The sequence below is a fragment of the Nipponia nippon genome, unplaced genomic scaffold (assembly GCF_047370975.1).
Source record: "Nipponia nippon isolate SJK-2023a ecotype South Korea unplaced genomic scaffold, ASM4737097v1 scaffold_39, whole genome shotgun sequence".
In the NCBI taxonomy this organism is placed as follows: domain Eukaryota; kingdom Metazoa; phylum Chordata; class Aves; order Pelecaniformes; family Threskiornithidae; genus Nipponia; species Nipponia nippon.
In genome coordinates, this window is record NW_028262357.1 from 1756599 (window position 1) to 1772353 (window position 15755).

The 15755-nt window shown below is 47.6% G+C and overlaps 1 protein-coding gene across 1 annotated transcript in view; it reads left to right on the top strand.

Annotated features, from left to right (window-relative positions):
- Positions 1-394: 394 nt before the first annotated feature.
- The window catches only part of PDZD2 (PDZ domain containing 2), a 208573-nt gene continuing 193212 nt past the window's right edge, over positions 395-15755 (top strand). The window contains exon 1 of the mRNA XM_087773246.1: positions 395-450. The gene's annotated coding sequence lies outside the window, so the exon portion shown is untranslated. The remainder of the gene's footprint in view (positions 451-15755) is intronic.

A 15755-nucleotide genomic window follows, 5' to 3' on the forward strand; every position in this document is an offset into this window, starting at 1 on the left:
GACGTGCCCGAAAATATTAAAAACCTGCACGGAACAACGCCTGCTCCTCGGGGGCCGGAGGTTTCGAGCAGCTCCTGGAGCGGCAGCCGACCCCCGCAGCGCGGCTGCTGCCCCCCGCCCCCGGCTCGGGGGCAGCCCCGCGGTGCGACCGGGCGCCGCCGGTGCCGCTGGCCGGGTGCCGCCGGGTCCCCGGGGAGGGGTGGGGGACCCCCGCCCGGGCACCGCCCCGCCCCGTCGGGCCGCCCCTCGCGGGATCCCCGCGCCTCCCGCCCCGTCGGGGCCGCCCCCGCCGCTCCCCGGGTCGGGCCGGGCCGGGCCGGGCCGGGCCGGGGCGGGCGGGCAGCGCGGCGGCGCGGCAGGCGGAGAGGGAGCGGCGCCGGTCCGGGGGCCGCGCTGCCCCGGGGACGCCGGGCAGGTGTCGGGGCGCCGGCTCGCCCCGTCCCCGCCGAGGTGAGTGGGGAGCGCGGCGGCGGCGCGGGGCTGCGGGGCTGCGGGGCTGCGGGGCTGCGGGCCGGGGCGGGGGCGGCGGGCGGCCGGTGCCTGCCCCGATGGCGGCTTCGCTCCTGCGGGGACGGGGCCGGCCGCCGCCGGCCGGGGGTGGCGGGGCTGGGCTGGGCTCTGCGGCCCCCCCCCCGCCGCGCTGCCGCAGCGGGCCGAGGGGGCTCCGTCCCCCGGCGGTCGGTGGAGGGCATCACCCCCGCCACCGGCGGCGGTCGGTGAGGTGCAGCCCCCACGCCGGTGCCAGCGAGGCTCCATCTCCCGGGGGTCGGTGGTGCCTCCCCGGTTACCCTGGGGGCTGCATCTCTCGGGGTCGGCAGGATGCATCCCCCACCCTGTGGCCGGGGCGCTTCATCTCGCCCCTGGGGTTTGGTGGGGTGCAACCCCCCCCGGGTGTCAGTGGGGTGCTTCCCTCATGACCCTCGGGGCTCCATCCCCAGGGAGCCAGAGGTGTGCACCCCCCTTGCAGGGGGTCTGTGGGATGTGTACCCCATCATCCTGGGAGCTCCATCCCCAGCTGGTTAGTGGGATGCATCCCCCAGGGAGCAGCAGGACTCCGTGCCCAGGGGCCAGTGGGGTGCATCCCTTTGTAGGTCAATGGGGCGGGTGTTAGTAGGGTCCATCCCCCCAGGGTCGGTGGGGTTTCATTTCCCTGGGGGTCAGTGGGGCGCATCCCCTGGTCTGGGGGTGCTTGCAGGGTCTTTGCCCTGACCTTGCTCTGCTGACCCTGGCGTGCCTGCGTGGAGGGCAAGGGGCAGCTCCATCACCTGCTGTGAGACTTGGTGCTAGCTCCTCGTGCTGTGGATTAGGTCATGTCGTGACAGTCCGTGTTACGGTCTTGCAGTGCAGCAGGGCCCAGGGATATGAACAAGGGGTGGTAGTCACATAAAAACAACCACCTCCCCCCCCCCCCCCGCCCCGTATGCAGCAGTCTAATAAAATCAGACAGCATGAAACATCTGGCTGATTTTTTTCCCCCTAATCATCAGGAAGTAGTTCTCTTTGTCATTAAATACTCTTGTCCGCACAAAGCAGGCTGTGATATATGCAGTGTTGTAAGCCCGGGAGTGGTTGTGGATGAGATACGTAAGAGGGAAAGATCAAGAGCTGACCTCAAACTCTGAAGGTAACTGTGCTGCCCCTCCTTCGAGTGGCCTGGGGTACTCTCTTAAGCCTGTCTCAGTTTGTAACTATCTGACCATTACACCTGGCTGCAGAAAGCTCTGATGCTCCTTTGAAGGTGCCATAAAGCTATAAATGGGCTTAATATAGCCCATCCCGTTAACCTCGGTGCTTTCCCTTGGTAGCCTTTTAATGAACTGCACTGATCGTGAATTTCTCTCAACGGGCTGTCAGATCTTCTCTGCTTCTGTCTGGAGAGAGCGCGGCGGGCTTGTGCGAGAGGAGATGTCCCCGACTCCCCGAGCCGCCTTCGCTGCCTCGTCCTTGGGGGCTGCGGGAGTTGGTGGGGGATTGACGGAGGGGTGGGTGCGCTCTGGGAAACGCAGTGGCTCCAGCACCGTCCCCAGCGTCCCCGCCTTAGCCTCTTGATTTTAGTGGAACCATCAGGGCTTCGGCCTCGTTTTTCTTCTGGCAAAGGGGCAGCAGGAATGGCTGTGAGCAGACCTTCTTGTCAGAGCCCTCAACTGCTTTGGTCTAAGTTCCTCTGCTTTCATTTTAAAGCAAACTGTGATGCCTGTACGCCCTCTGCAATGCTCACTTTCATGTCCAGGATGCATGTCCTTGCAAATATTGTGCTAATCCCTCAAGATGAATCACAAACTTCTCCATTTGTGGAGTGGCTTCTCTCTCTCTTGCATGGGTCTTGCACTGGACAAATTATCTTCTGGGTAGCAAAAGCTCACAGTGCATGGAAGAATAGCCTGCAATATTACTGAGGTAATAATTTTCTGAGAAACAAAATGCCTGAATGCAAATAGAGTGTAAAATGTGTCTTTGAAGTCTTTTTTCTTTAAAATTATTCAATGCTTAGCCTGGAGGAAACCTATTTTTTCACTTGTATAAAACTCACGAACATTTTACAGAACTGGGGTGTGATTTTTTTTTCCTTTTTATTTAAAAGAAGAGCTAAAAGTGTTTCAGTTTTCATGACATGAGGTCTTTTTTATGTTCCCTTTACAATGTTGGCAGGGGATTGCTAGTCTAAAAAACTTGACATGCAAGTAGATGTTTCGTCTGGTTTACCAGCTCCTGAGCTGGCAAAGGCAGCTGCCAGCAGCTCTGCCAGGGGCAGAGCAGGGCCAAGTCCAGCTGTGGATGTGCAGGAGTCCCAGGGCAGAAATCAAGATTCTGGTTCTCTCAGTTGAGAGGAACTAGGGAGAGAAGGTCGAAGTCCAAGTGATGTTGTAAAGGCTTTCTTAGGAATGCAGGGAGCTGTCTCTGTCTCGCGTGGCAGCTATCTACTGCAAGGGCTCATTTGGCAATGCCAGTGACATCAAATCTCTGTGTCGTAAGGGCCAAATTTGAAAGGTGTTGCATGTCTTCATGATATTGCCGTGGGTGTCTTGCTAGCTTTTCAGTAGCTTTATGGAGTAAAGAAACGGCTCTGGGCAGGAGTCCGGCTGGGTGCAAGAGTGCACGGTGTGTGCTGAGAGGTAGGAAGAGGCTTTAATGTAAGGCCCATCTGTCTTAGCTCTTCGGAACAAGCATTGTGAAATGTTTTGTTCAACTTAAGTAAAACTTCTCCACTTCCTGCCTTTAAAATCCAAGTCGTGACACCTGTGAAAAAATAACTTGGTTTTTTTTGTTACTGTTTTAACTATAGTTCTTGTACACAGCACACTTTATCTCTTGAAAGGTCAGTTGAGTTGCCCTAAATGAAAAGCTGTGGATTTTATCCAAGTAGTATGTGAAAAGGTCTTATAATGCCGGCACATTCCTAAATTGTTTCTGAATGTTATTTCTAAAAGTACCTTTCTTTGCTATATTTGTACACATTTCCATACTAAATAACATTTCTGAATGTTGTTACTGTCTTCAGTCTAGGGCTTGTTCTTTCGCTAGGTTTCCTGCAGGTATTAATAGGTGCTCTGTGGAGCATTCTTACCTTAAATGGGTTCAAACCACTAACAAACTCCATTAGACAAATAATGCAGAATTAAAAAAAAAGAGAAGTTTTAACTGGGCAACGTTAAGTCAGGAAATGCAGAGGCTGAGGCTCCAACAGCAATATTAACTTGGCTGCAATACACATCCTGTAAGCTCTTTTATGGCATACATCTCATAATGTAAACAGGAATAAACACATAGATTAATGTATGCAGAGAGAGAATAGAAAAGAGTATTTTTCTGAATTTGACCCCCTTGTCCATGTGACAGCTGGCTCTTATGTAGAGCCGGGGAAAGCCTGGTGCTGCCTTACACCGTGCTGGGCAGCGAGTCCAGCACCAACTCAGATGTACGCGATTGCTGATGGAGTGAAAATAACCGCAGCAAATGAGTAATTCGGGCTTTGTTTCTGTCGAAACAAGGCCATTGTAATGAACTACATTTTGTTTCTTAAGGTCTGTGAGTTGTACTGTGTATGATCCTTAAGCTTTCCCTCTCTTGTTATTCCCAACTGGCGTGCCTGGCCATGCTGAGGTTGCTGGGGTGACTCCGCTTTGGTGAGTCTCAGCTTTCTACTTGTATTACCCACGCGTTACAATAACAGCTCTCCTGGCTAATGTTAACTACATCATGTACAAAAGTGATTCCATGAATATCGTATTTTAATACAGACCTGCAGTGGACCGAGCAGTATTGCTCTTTGTATTATGTTGTCTTAATTAAAAACTGTGATATTAATATATTTCACTAAATTGATAAATTTAGCCTGAAGGTCAAATAGTCTAATCTGACCTTCTCCATGTCACAAGACATTATATCTATCTCGTGCAGTTCCCACTGTACTGAGCTGGAGATTTGCATGCGATGTGGTGTCATCTAGGGCAGAGTCTGTGCTCCTTCAGCAGCAGCTTCCAGCAATGACAAAAGTGGTTCGGGTGAATAAAATTAATTTGTAGTTACTCTCCAGGATAAAATAATCATCCTTTTCTGTTTAAAAAGGGCTCCTAATCTAGTATCAATATGCTGATACTGCTGCCTTGCTTTGACATTGTAAAGCTTTGCAAGGGAGATGGGAGCAGCTCTAATTCCGCAATCTAATACTTCTGTTATACCTGCCTAATTGCAACAGCTCCTCTTTGGTGCAGTCTCCCAAAGATGCTGCTAGAACCTTGCGGTAAGCCATGCCAATTGTGCTTTAATTTCATTACTGTTTGATTTGGCCAGCATTTTATTAACTTTCTCTGCAGTGTTAGACAGTTTGCAAAGGGGATTAGTACCTGGGTGGGTTACAGCGTTTATTGTGTGTGCTTAATCTAAATTCCTCTTGAAATGGAATTGTATTAAACTAATTTGGCAAAACTTTGAAATTACAGTAAGGCTGCTTTTGATAATTGATTTTTTTTTCCTAAGTAGCTGTGCTGATTAAAATTATCACGATTCACACAGTCAGAATGGTTCAAATCAAACAGAGCATCTGGATCCCACTGGGTTTTTTGTTTTGGCCATTTTTGCTTCATGAGAAGTGAAGGTAGGCACCACTTTGGCATCCCACTACAGTGAACGGCCGACTGTCCTCTGTCAGCTCCCAGAAATGGAGCAGGACCTGTCAGGATTTGTGCTGGGGGAGTTACCAGAAAGAACAGCATTGAAAAATGAGAAAAGCATAGAAAATGGTCTCTAACTACATTAAAGACTTGTGAAACTTCTGCCATTCTGAAAAAAAAACCCTGTAATTTCACAGAGTGGAGCCATCCTCCCTTTCTCAGACTGGGAAAAAGACCTATTCAATGTTACATTTTAATCATATACAACACAAAGACTTTTGCTGTGCTGTTTAAAATCCAGCCTTCTTTCAGCCTGTGTTCTGCCGGGATGTTTTCATCCAAAACGGACTGCTGAGGCTGATGGGAGCAGGCTGAAAAAGCAGCTCTAACCTTCCTTCCTGACACTTCAATAGTGACAGCCACTGTGGGAAACTAGGGCATAAATGCATTAACACTTGTCACTGGGAAGAAAATCTTTTCTGTGATGGGGACCAGAAGAGAGTGATTCTTAGATTCATGATACATATTGGTTCATTATTTATTTCAATCAAAGTCTGTAGGTGCTGTTACAATGAAAAATTAAAGCTCACTTTGCAGAATACATGTGAGCTGACACTGCGCCAACCCCAAAGCCTTCCTGACCTACAAAACAGAGGAGAGCTTTGATGCTCACTTCACTCTTTGCAAAGTCTCAGACTAACAGGCCTTGGCCAGAAGGTTGACAGAGGTAGGACCTATTAAAACAGATGCTGACCCCCACCCTGTTCGTTGTTGCCTTCCAGGGAAAACATCCTGCCATTGTCTCCTGGGTGCTACACATCTGCACAAGAGCAGCCCAGCTGCTTGGTCTTCTGTAAATAGTTCGGAGTTCACTAGATAACGTCTTACCAGTGCCACCATCCCATTGCAAGTTGTCTGTAAGTTTAGCAGTGCTTTTGTCTTCTGGGCCTCCAAGGCAGACAGGTAAAATACAGCCTGTGCCCCTCAGGAGCAGGGTTTCTCCATGCCTCCAGCTGTGCGCAGTTGTGACAGCTATATAAATCAGTAGTTGTGATCTGACCACAGGAAGGGGTTAACACACTGCTGCTTCTCTCTCTGCTTCCAGAACAAAAACATGGGGTAATTCTAGCTTTAATAGCGAGCTATGTATTTTACTGGTTGTGGTGGTCTTGGGATGACCAAGGAGTGATCTGTTGGGATATTTATGTATTTCTCAATACAATCAAAAATCAAAAAGAGGCTTCAAAACGGTATGGGTTTTGAGAGAACTTCTGTCCAAAGTTTGTACCAAAACACAAACCCCAAAGGCTTTGCTTACTTAATGCAAGCCTAACACTCCAATGCAAATGGTGCAGCCCCAGCAGCTCCTCGGTGCCGCCTGTGCTGGTGCAGGAGGGTGGAGGGAACCCATGGCAGCCATGTCTGCTCGTTGTGGTGCCTGGCTGTCGGCCCATCAGCTTTAATCGGGGCTGGCAGTAGCTCTGGTGGCAACTGACCTCATATTAAATGACTGAAGTCCCTGTCTCATCTGAACTCAGTTCCCATCATGAAGGATGTCAGATGACAAGTGGGACAGGTATTAAACATTAAACATTAACCAGCTGTTCAGCTTTAAAATATTAATCCTGGTCTTATGCTTTTACCTGTTTTACCCAGTATACCTGGGTTTGAAAGACTAGAGACTTTCATGAGTAATGACTACCTGTCTCGTGGTCATACGTGTCCCAGATCTGCAGTGCTAGTCTCCAGATTTTGAGCCCTCCTCGCAGGTATTTCTGCTAGGAACATGCTTGCCATGTTTATCTGGGAATATAAACATGTGGGTGGGCTGACTTCAGGCTGGCTTCCAGTTTGCCTTCCCAGCAAATTTCCCAGCCTACACAGGCTCCCAGCAGCATAGGTTATATTATGCTTCGTTAATCATCTTTCCCACCCTTTACTCTTTTAGTCTTTACAGCAGAAAAGCAAAGCATCTCATCCGTACCACTAAGGAACTTTCCTCCATAGGGGTTGTGTTTGGGTCCTCCACTTTTTGGGGTGAGGAGCTGAGCAGGGAGATGTCTTTGTTGGTATGATGGGTCTCGGCCTGCGGGATGAGATGTGGCATGTCCTATTCCAGCAGCAATCCATCTCCCCTCTTGTATGGAGAAACAGACATCCTTCTCTTTCTCCTCTGAAAAAAACTACAAGCGTTTCTATATGGGAAATCTGTCCCATAGCTCAGCTGGAAATGAATAAATGCAGCAAACAAATGGGTGGCACTGCTCCAAAATCTACAGTTATGCTGGCTGGTGTGCTGTCGCTGCTGTCAGGTGCAGGGCTGTGGGGAGCTGGGTGTGATGGGCTTGTCTTGGCCCGCAGCCTTGCCTTTCAGTCCACGTCCACATGCTCATCAAAGGATTTAAACATCTATACAGTGAGTAGTCTTAAGTGCGATGAATCACAGCTCCTGGATAGCAAGGATGGAAAAGACCTGCTGGGTCACCTAGCCCTCTGCTTTGCTTTCAGAAGGATCCTTCCTAATTAAAGCACGACTGGTGATTGCAAGATGTCTTGTTTGGGTGGTTTAATAAACTGCCATCCTCTCTGCGAGAAGTGAAAGTGTATTTACTAATGAGGCTGTAAATGTCTCAGCTGTGGGGTGGTTATTTACTGCATTATTCTAATGCAAATGGTTGTGGTTATGTTTGCATTGATCATACAGACAGTGCACAAAAATTTTGTTCCTTGGCGTATTTAAGCTTGGTCTTTTTCTGCTTCCTGCTGTATCTGCTCTGCTATACACTGCGTAATAGAAATTACTTGATGTGTAATTGCCTGTCACTCAAGAGCCTTTTTACAATATAGAGATATATCAATTAAAATATTCTTCCTCCTCCAATTAATTTTTATTCTTGGGGGTGAAATATTAGTGTTTGTCTGGAGAACGTTCCATTAAATCATTTGGTACTTTATACATTTATTTACTTTTAAATGTATTCTAAGTGAAAGGTAATGACCTGCAGTTATAACTGAAGAAAAGAGCATTCATCCTCAGAGCTGTCTGGCTGGCTGTGATGCTCCCGGCATGGATACAGCTTGAGTGCTCCAGCCTGATGGATGTGAAATCACTGGTACACTGCCAAAGAGGCGACAACTGCCCTCTTGTAATGTGTGTCTTGGGGCATGAGGTAGGGAAAGGTTGAGATATCACAGTTGCAATTTTCCCAGATGAACTATTTCTGGAAGTGTATTTGTTAGTCCGTATCTCTTCAATGGTTCTTTCATGGATGTGGGCAAGCATCAAAAATGGTAGCTCAGCTTGAGAAACAGGTGGAAACTCTTTTGAATTGATATTTCTTGTTTGGAGTTGTATGGGGTTTGTGTGGCAGAGTTTTGGTAGTGGGGGAGCTACAGGGGTGACTTCTTTGAGGAGCTGCTAAAAGCTTCCCCTGTGTCCAATGGAGCCAATGCCAGCCAGCTCCAAGACAGATCCGCTGCTGGCCAAGGCTGAGCCCATCAGCGATGGTGGTAGCGCCTCTGGGATAACATAGCTAAGAAGGGGGAAAAATTGCTGCGCAACAGCAGCCAGAGAGAGGAGTGAGAATACGTGAGAGGCACAGCCCTGCAGACACCAAGGCCAGTGCAGAAGGAGGGGAGGAGGTGCTCCAGGCGCCAGAGCAGAGATTCCCCTGCAGCCCCTGGGGAAGCCCATGGTGAGGCAGGCTGTCCCCCTGCAGCCCATGGAGGTCCACGCTGGAGCAGAGATCCACCTGCAGCCCCTGGAGGACCCCACGCCGGAGCAGGGGGATGCCCGAAGGAGGCTGTGACCCCGTGGGAAGCCCCCACTGGATCAGGCCCCTGTCAGGACCTGTGGCCCCATGGAGAGAGGAGCCCAGGCTGGAGCAGGTTTGCTGTCAGGACTGGTGACCCCGTGGGGGACCCACGCTGGAGCAGTCTGCTCCTGAAGGACTGCGCCCCATGGAAGGGACCCACGCTGGAGCAGTCTGCTCCTGAAGGACTGCGCCCCGTGGAAGGGACCCCGCTGGAGCAGTTGGTGAGGAACTGCAGCCCTGGGAAGGGCTCACGCTGGAGCAGTTCGTGGAGGACTGTCTGCCGTGGGAGGGACCCCGCGCTGGAGCAGGGGCAGAGTGTGAGGAGTCCTCCCCTGAGGAGGAGGGAGCGGCAGAGACAGCGTGGGGTGAACTGACCCCAACCCCCATTCCCGTCCCCCTGTGCTGCTCGGGGGGAGGAGGTAGAGAAATTGGGAGTGAAGTTGAGCCTGGGAAGAAGGGAGGGGTGGGGGGAAGGTGTTTTAAGATTTAGTTTTTATTTTCTTATTACCTTACTCTGTTTTGATTGATAATAAATTAAACTAATTTCACCAAGTTGAGTCTGTTTTGCCTGTGACAGTAATTGGCGAGTGATCTCCTTGTCTGTATCTCTACCCATGAGTCTTTCGTTATATTTTGTCTCCCCTGTCCATTTGAGGAGGGGAGTGATAGAGCGGCTTTGGTGGGCACCTGCCATCCAGCCAAGGTCAACCTACCACAGGAGTGGTCCTTTAATACAATGCATCTTTTCAGTGTGTACAGAGACTTTGGAAAAATGCAGTGTATGAGTAGGAAGTCTTGCCTTGAAACAGCCTGCTTTGTGTTTAACGATTTTATCTGCAGCCTTTTAATACCTCCCTTAGATGGGATGATAGCTCAGAGGTAATCGCTCTGATGGGATGCAGGAAGCGTTACTGGTTGGAAGATATGACATGGCATCTTTTGATGTCTCTCCTCAATGTTCATTGGGGATAATCCTACCTCAGGGTAGGAAAGGCCTTAAATCTGATGGAGCTCGGATTAGATGCCAACCGATTTAGGTACCTTATCTAAGTGAGTAAAAGTATTAGTTTGGATCTTGTAAGCACACAAAGAAATATAGAAAAAAAGTTAGGAGACTTTTTGAACTTTGTGTACTATTAGGTAGTCAAGACAGTGAACATTATTTTAGCTACTAGCAATGGTACCACCATGGGCTTGTACTCAACAGGGCTGTGCCTGGATCCATTGATTTCTGTTGTGGGTGGGAGGGAGGGAGGGAGGCGGCTGCAGCTTGTTCTAAAAACTACTGTAAGCTGCTAAGACAAATTACTTTTTTTTTTTTTTTTTTTTATTGTTAGTTGAAACTTTAACTCATGAAGCCATGAAGGCTGGAAACACTGCAGAAATGACTGTTGGTCTGTCAAAAGTGAACTTGAGCTTTTCTATGGAAGACCTAATATTTGCCTTAAAAGCACCTAGTTTTATGTTGGTCTGTAATTGACCAGAGTTTGCCTGGCTGCATAGACCACAAAAAGTGGTTAGTACGTCAAGTCCATTGTGTACACTCTGAGTGTCAACACTTGTGTAGGTTGTGTTAAGTGTCAACATCTCTTATTTGTGGAAAAAAATGATCCATTGGGGCCCATTTCTGCTTGAGCCAGAGCAAACCTGGAACAAAAACCCATGGCTTTTACAGTCATCTTTTTCTTTCAGCTCTCACTTCTATTTATTTTATGAAGCTGCTGGCACTGCAGGGACAGTTCACTCTTCCTCTGCCGCAGACGGAAACTTTCTGTTTGCTGGGAGGTGCAGCTGCAACCTGTATTTGGCAGTTTATATTGAGGAGCAAACTGCAGTTTCAGTTGAAATGGACACTGTTTTTCTTAAATAAGAACTTGTTTAAATGGAATCAGCTTAAAAACCAACTAAGAGTCTTTATGGAAGAGCTTCCAGTTTATACATGGCCTGGCAGGGATGTGCACAAGCTTGCCAGCATTTGGGAGAGGTGACCCTTCACAACGACGTCCCTGTCTCCTTCCTGACACTGCCCAGGAAAGAACCTTCTCCGTTCCCCTTAAATCTGGCCAAATTTTGAAGTGAGGGTGAGAAAAGTGGTTTAGTTTGTGTTGATACAAAGTAAATGTAGATTTTTCTGAGACCTGTTTGTGTCAATGAAGAATGTGTAGGGATAGTCTGATCTGGTGTGTTGAGAAAGGCTTATAAAAGCATCCAGGACAATAAGCAGTTGCTTCTTCTGACTGCTGGCATGCTTTCTTCTGGCTGCCTAGTGGGTCAGGTATAAGCTGCTGCTTCGTCCAGGCCACCGTCTGAAGTGATGTCCTTGAGGACTTGTGTGTCCGTGGGTGATCGGCTCAAGCCTGGCAGAATGAACCCTCTCCCTGTGCTAGCAGTCCTCTTGCTGTGTAGTCCTGTGCATTGCAGGAGCCCAAACTGCTATCCAAAATATGAGTTTAAAGGTGGTCTCAGGAGCTCTACCTGCCTCTTAGTTTTCCTGATCACTTTGGTATTTGTAATCCCTCCCTTACTCTCCTGTTGCTATGAAGAAAAGCAAAACAGGCAGGAGACACCGATTACGTGCTTGAGAAACAATGAAAGTTCATGGTATTGGAAATGCTGCCAAAACATGAAAAGGAAAGGGAAAGGATGAATCTGGGGGGAAAAAAAAAATATTTTTCCTTTTCTTACTTTATGTGTATCAGTAGTGGATGGAAAATTATTTCAGACAAAGCTGTGAATTTTGTTTGTCCTTATAAAAACACTGTCCTTTTTTTTTAAAGCTTCCCTTTGAGTATTGTGGCCAACTTCATTTCACAGCTAGATATATTCATCTCAGTTAAATGCAATGTACAAAATCTACACAAAACAACTGCTTAACATTATAAGCAGCTTGCATAAACATGAATTATTAAGGTCACAAAAGCTCCTAGAAACCAGCAGGAACAAGTGCACAGTTTCATTTCTTTTTTCAAAACATGCATTAATTAATAAGGGGCTTAGTGCCCAGTCTGTTTCTCCCCCCCGCCTCCATCAGATTTTGCTTTCATCAAGGGGAGGGGAAAAGCGACACTTCTCTCTCTCCCCCCTTTTCTTTGGCTGAAGCACAGAAAGGTGCCAGACTTCATCCTACACAAGTCCATCATTCACAGCTGTGATATCCTAAAATGCTCAGGCGGGTTGTGTTGCGGGTGTGTGTGCAACACACCCTCCAAATCAGCCAGGGGTTTCATTTCATGCCTGCCTGGACTGCCTGTGTGCCTGCTGGGACAGGAGCAGTAGACTGAAGTCAAGTTGCCAGGAGCTAAAGAGTAGTCACGTTCACGTATTTGGGAAGTGCAGAGAGGGCAAGGTGGTCACAGGAGGAGTGTGGAAGAGGAGAAGACAATGAGGGGAATATGGTAGTAGCTAAAGGTCCCATCCTCCCTCTGGAAGTGCTACACGCTCCAGTTTGTGTAGGTGTGGACATCATGGCTGCTGTTGGTCCCCTCCACATGATGTGGGCATAGGCAGCAAGTGGTGGCCATGGTGCCCCTGGGCATCGGAGCTGTGGGAGTGTTTGGAGGGAGCTCCTCTCCAGCCCTTTCCAGCACAGGAAAGAATAGCAGGGGCTGGATTGGAAAATGGGACATGTGGGCTGCTGTGATTGAGGAGCCAAGCCTTGCTTGTATGCAGAGTAAAGTCAAGGTGCATGTAAATATATATCAAGGTCAACACTGGGAGATGTTTGCAGCAAGGAGGTGAAGAAGGAAAAACCAGTAACGGAGCGATGCTATTTTTTTTTTTCTTTATTATTTCAGTGCTGGTCCTGGCCGGAGTGGAAGCAAGTCAGACTAACTGTGAGAGGGAAGAGGCTGCAGTGACCGAGGTGGGAGACGAGGAGAACCATGATGGTGGGTGCTGGTGGTGTGGGTGGTGGGGGAAGGCTGAATCTCAGCGAGCTTATGTGGGAAGAAGCAGCTCAGATGAGAGAGCTTATTCATGGGAGCCTGTGTTTGGGAGAAAGGATGTCTTCAGAGATGGTCTTAAAATGTCAAAAATATTAAGAGGCAGAAAGTGAACTTGTGTATAAGGGGGTTGAGTCTTGGGGTCCTGGAGATAGCAAATGGCTTGAGATTTTCTTGCCTGGTTTGTACTATAAGTAAAGCCTCTGAGGCAGACACCTCTCTGTGTTTGTCACGAGTCAGTGAGGAGAAGATGGGGATGAAGGTAACTCTCCTGTCTGGGGTCATGGCATCTGCAGAAGAAACTTAGATAGCCAGGATCTGGATTACTGAGCTCCAGAAAGACAAAGTGGGTATTTTTTGGCCTTGATGGGTTTTAGTGATTCCACTTTTGCTTTGTGTCCTAATGAAATATAATGCAATTGTCAAGACATCCAATGTGGTCTTTCAAAAATCTTCCTAGGTACCGCACCTGCTCTTTATCCGCGAGGAATCTAACTTCTGCAGCTGCTAGAGAAATGGTTCAAGGAAAGACAAATGTTAAAGCCATTCTTCAAATGCTTCTGCTCTGGGGCTGGTACCTAGTTTTAACTTACCAAACAGCAAAGAGGTTCTCTGGGATGAGTTTGGAGGGAGGAGCTGCCTGCACTGTGCTGCGAGATAGGACACAAAGGACACGGTGCAAACATTTACCCCGTAGGATAATGCTTATGGGGGCAGCCTTGTTAAACAGCAAGAAAAATGTTTGTCCCATGCTTTATTCCAGCATGGTTTCTGAAAACAACCATTCAGGGGCTGCTTTTGACATATAATAAAAAAACTCCAGGCAAAAAAGGGGCTTTAAAACAAGCAAAGACTTGACATATTTGTTAATACGCGGGGTAGCAGTGCATTAATTTTAAGGCATGCTTTTTAGTTTGCTTTTTTTTTTAAATGAAATGAGGACACTAATTAAAATTAATCCATTTATAAATCTTTCCACATCCAATTTTAAAGCGTAAATAAAACATTCACCTTGTCTGTTTCTTTTCTCATCATGAGACAATACAGACCATGTAACCTTTAACTCTTTAAGGTAATGAGCAGAGAATGCTGTCTTAAATGATTTACTAAAAGATATAAAAATTGGTTGCACAGTGGAGATGGCTTTTAAGGAGCAGGGAAGATGGCAGCGGGAGTGTTGGGTGTGCCTCAAAATGTTTTTTAATACTTCTCTTTGGGAGCAAAAGCTAAGTGGATTCATCCCTGTGTATTTTATAATGCAAATTATCACTCTGAGAAATGCACATCAAGGAAGGCAGCCAACAAACAGCTCGTTTTCATGAGAGGGGTGGGAATGGACGGCAGGGAGGCAGCCAGGGCGAGAAACTGCTCAGGTTTGCAGCTCCCAAACCCAGGGAGGATTTGCACTGGCGAGGCTGGGAAACAAGAGAGGTGGCCAAGTGGATCAGATAGACCACTCCACAAAGATGCCATATTTGATTAATTTCTGTTATTCAAGAAAAGAAAAAAAAAAAAAGGGGGGCTCATGGCAAAGAAACTCTTTGATGTTTTAGTTCTGTGACACTTGAGACTGCAGCACTGTCAACGCCGAAGATATTATTCTGTGCCTTGTTTAAAAAAGGAAGCTAAACACAACCTTGGGTCTGTGATTGTTGGTACTTCCTCAATGTATGTTAATTAGTAAAGACTGTGAGAAAAGTAGTACAGCTGCTGAGGGGACTATATATTCTAATTTTTTAATGTGTTCCAGATATTATCAATTGTGCCTACAGATCTTTCGTGCAGTTATGGGCTGTGTGGATGTTGCCAGTGTCTGTGCAGTCATGCACCACATTAAGGCACTTGCACATACAGTGATGGCAAAACTGTTAAAAAAACCAACAAAAAACCAAATAACCGAAAAAACCCTATAGATTATATTTTAAACTATAACATGAGCTGTGTGTCTCTGCTCCATCTCAAGCCACACAGAAGGAAAAAGAGAGCACGGGACAGGTCTGTTGTGTGTGAGGATGCTCTCCTCTGCTTTTACATGCAGATTTTTAACAAGAAAAGTATGCATCTCTGCTTCTTGTGACTCCTAACCCTGGGATGTTTCACATCTATCGCTATCTTCCATCGGTTTCCTGCTCTTTGGTCTTGATGTCTGTTCTTTATAAAACTTTCAGCCTGAAATCTGCCCAGCAGTGACCCCACCCCAGCTCCCAGCCCTCTTTGCCAGGACTAAAGCTCAGCAGCTGCAGGCAAAGTGAAGGTAGGAGGAGAAAAATTTCAAGACCCCAGAGAAAAATGTGCAAACCAAAGTTGTCCTGGCTTGGGAAGAAGCGGCTTACTATGGCTCTCCTACAGACGCGAATAGGCAAGGAGTTTCTGTTTGGTGAATTAGCAGATTGAGAGTTGAGATAGAGAGTTGTTTCCAGCACTGTTTGTACTCTAAATATTTATCCATAGTGAGTAGTCACATTGTTCCACCTTTCCCAGACAAGTCATGCCCAGGTAGGAGATTTGAGCCCTCTTTTCTCCCAAGGCTAATGGGATTTAGCTTCATGGTAGCAAGTTCGCAGCTTTTAAACCAAGTTGCTGGGACCCACTGTTTTAAGCTGTGCTGCTGGTAATCAGAGACAAATGTTGCAATTGCAGGAGTTAAGGCTTCATTGGGTGTTTGCTTGGGGTCTTCCTTCTCCCTGGGTGCAGCCATGGGAGGTGGGGGAGTGCAGGAGGACACGGCTGGGGACTCATCCTCCACTTTGCCATCAAATGGAGGATTTCTTGTTGCAGAAAACAACTTCTGCATGGGGTTGTGATGGGGTTTTTGTCCTGTGTGCTCTGTTTTCTGTTCTAAAGTGCTGTGCAAAAAAGACTTTTTTGCTTCCAACTACACATTCAAA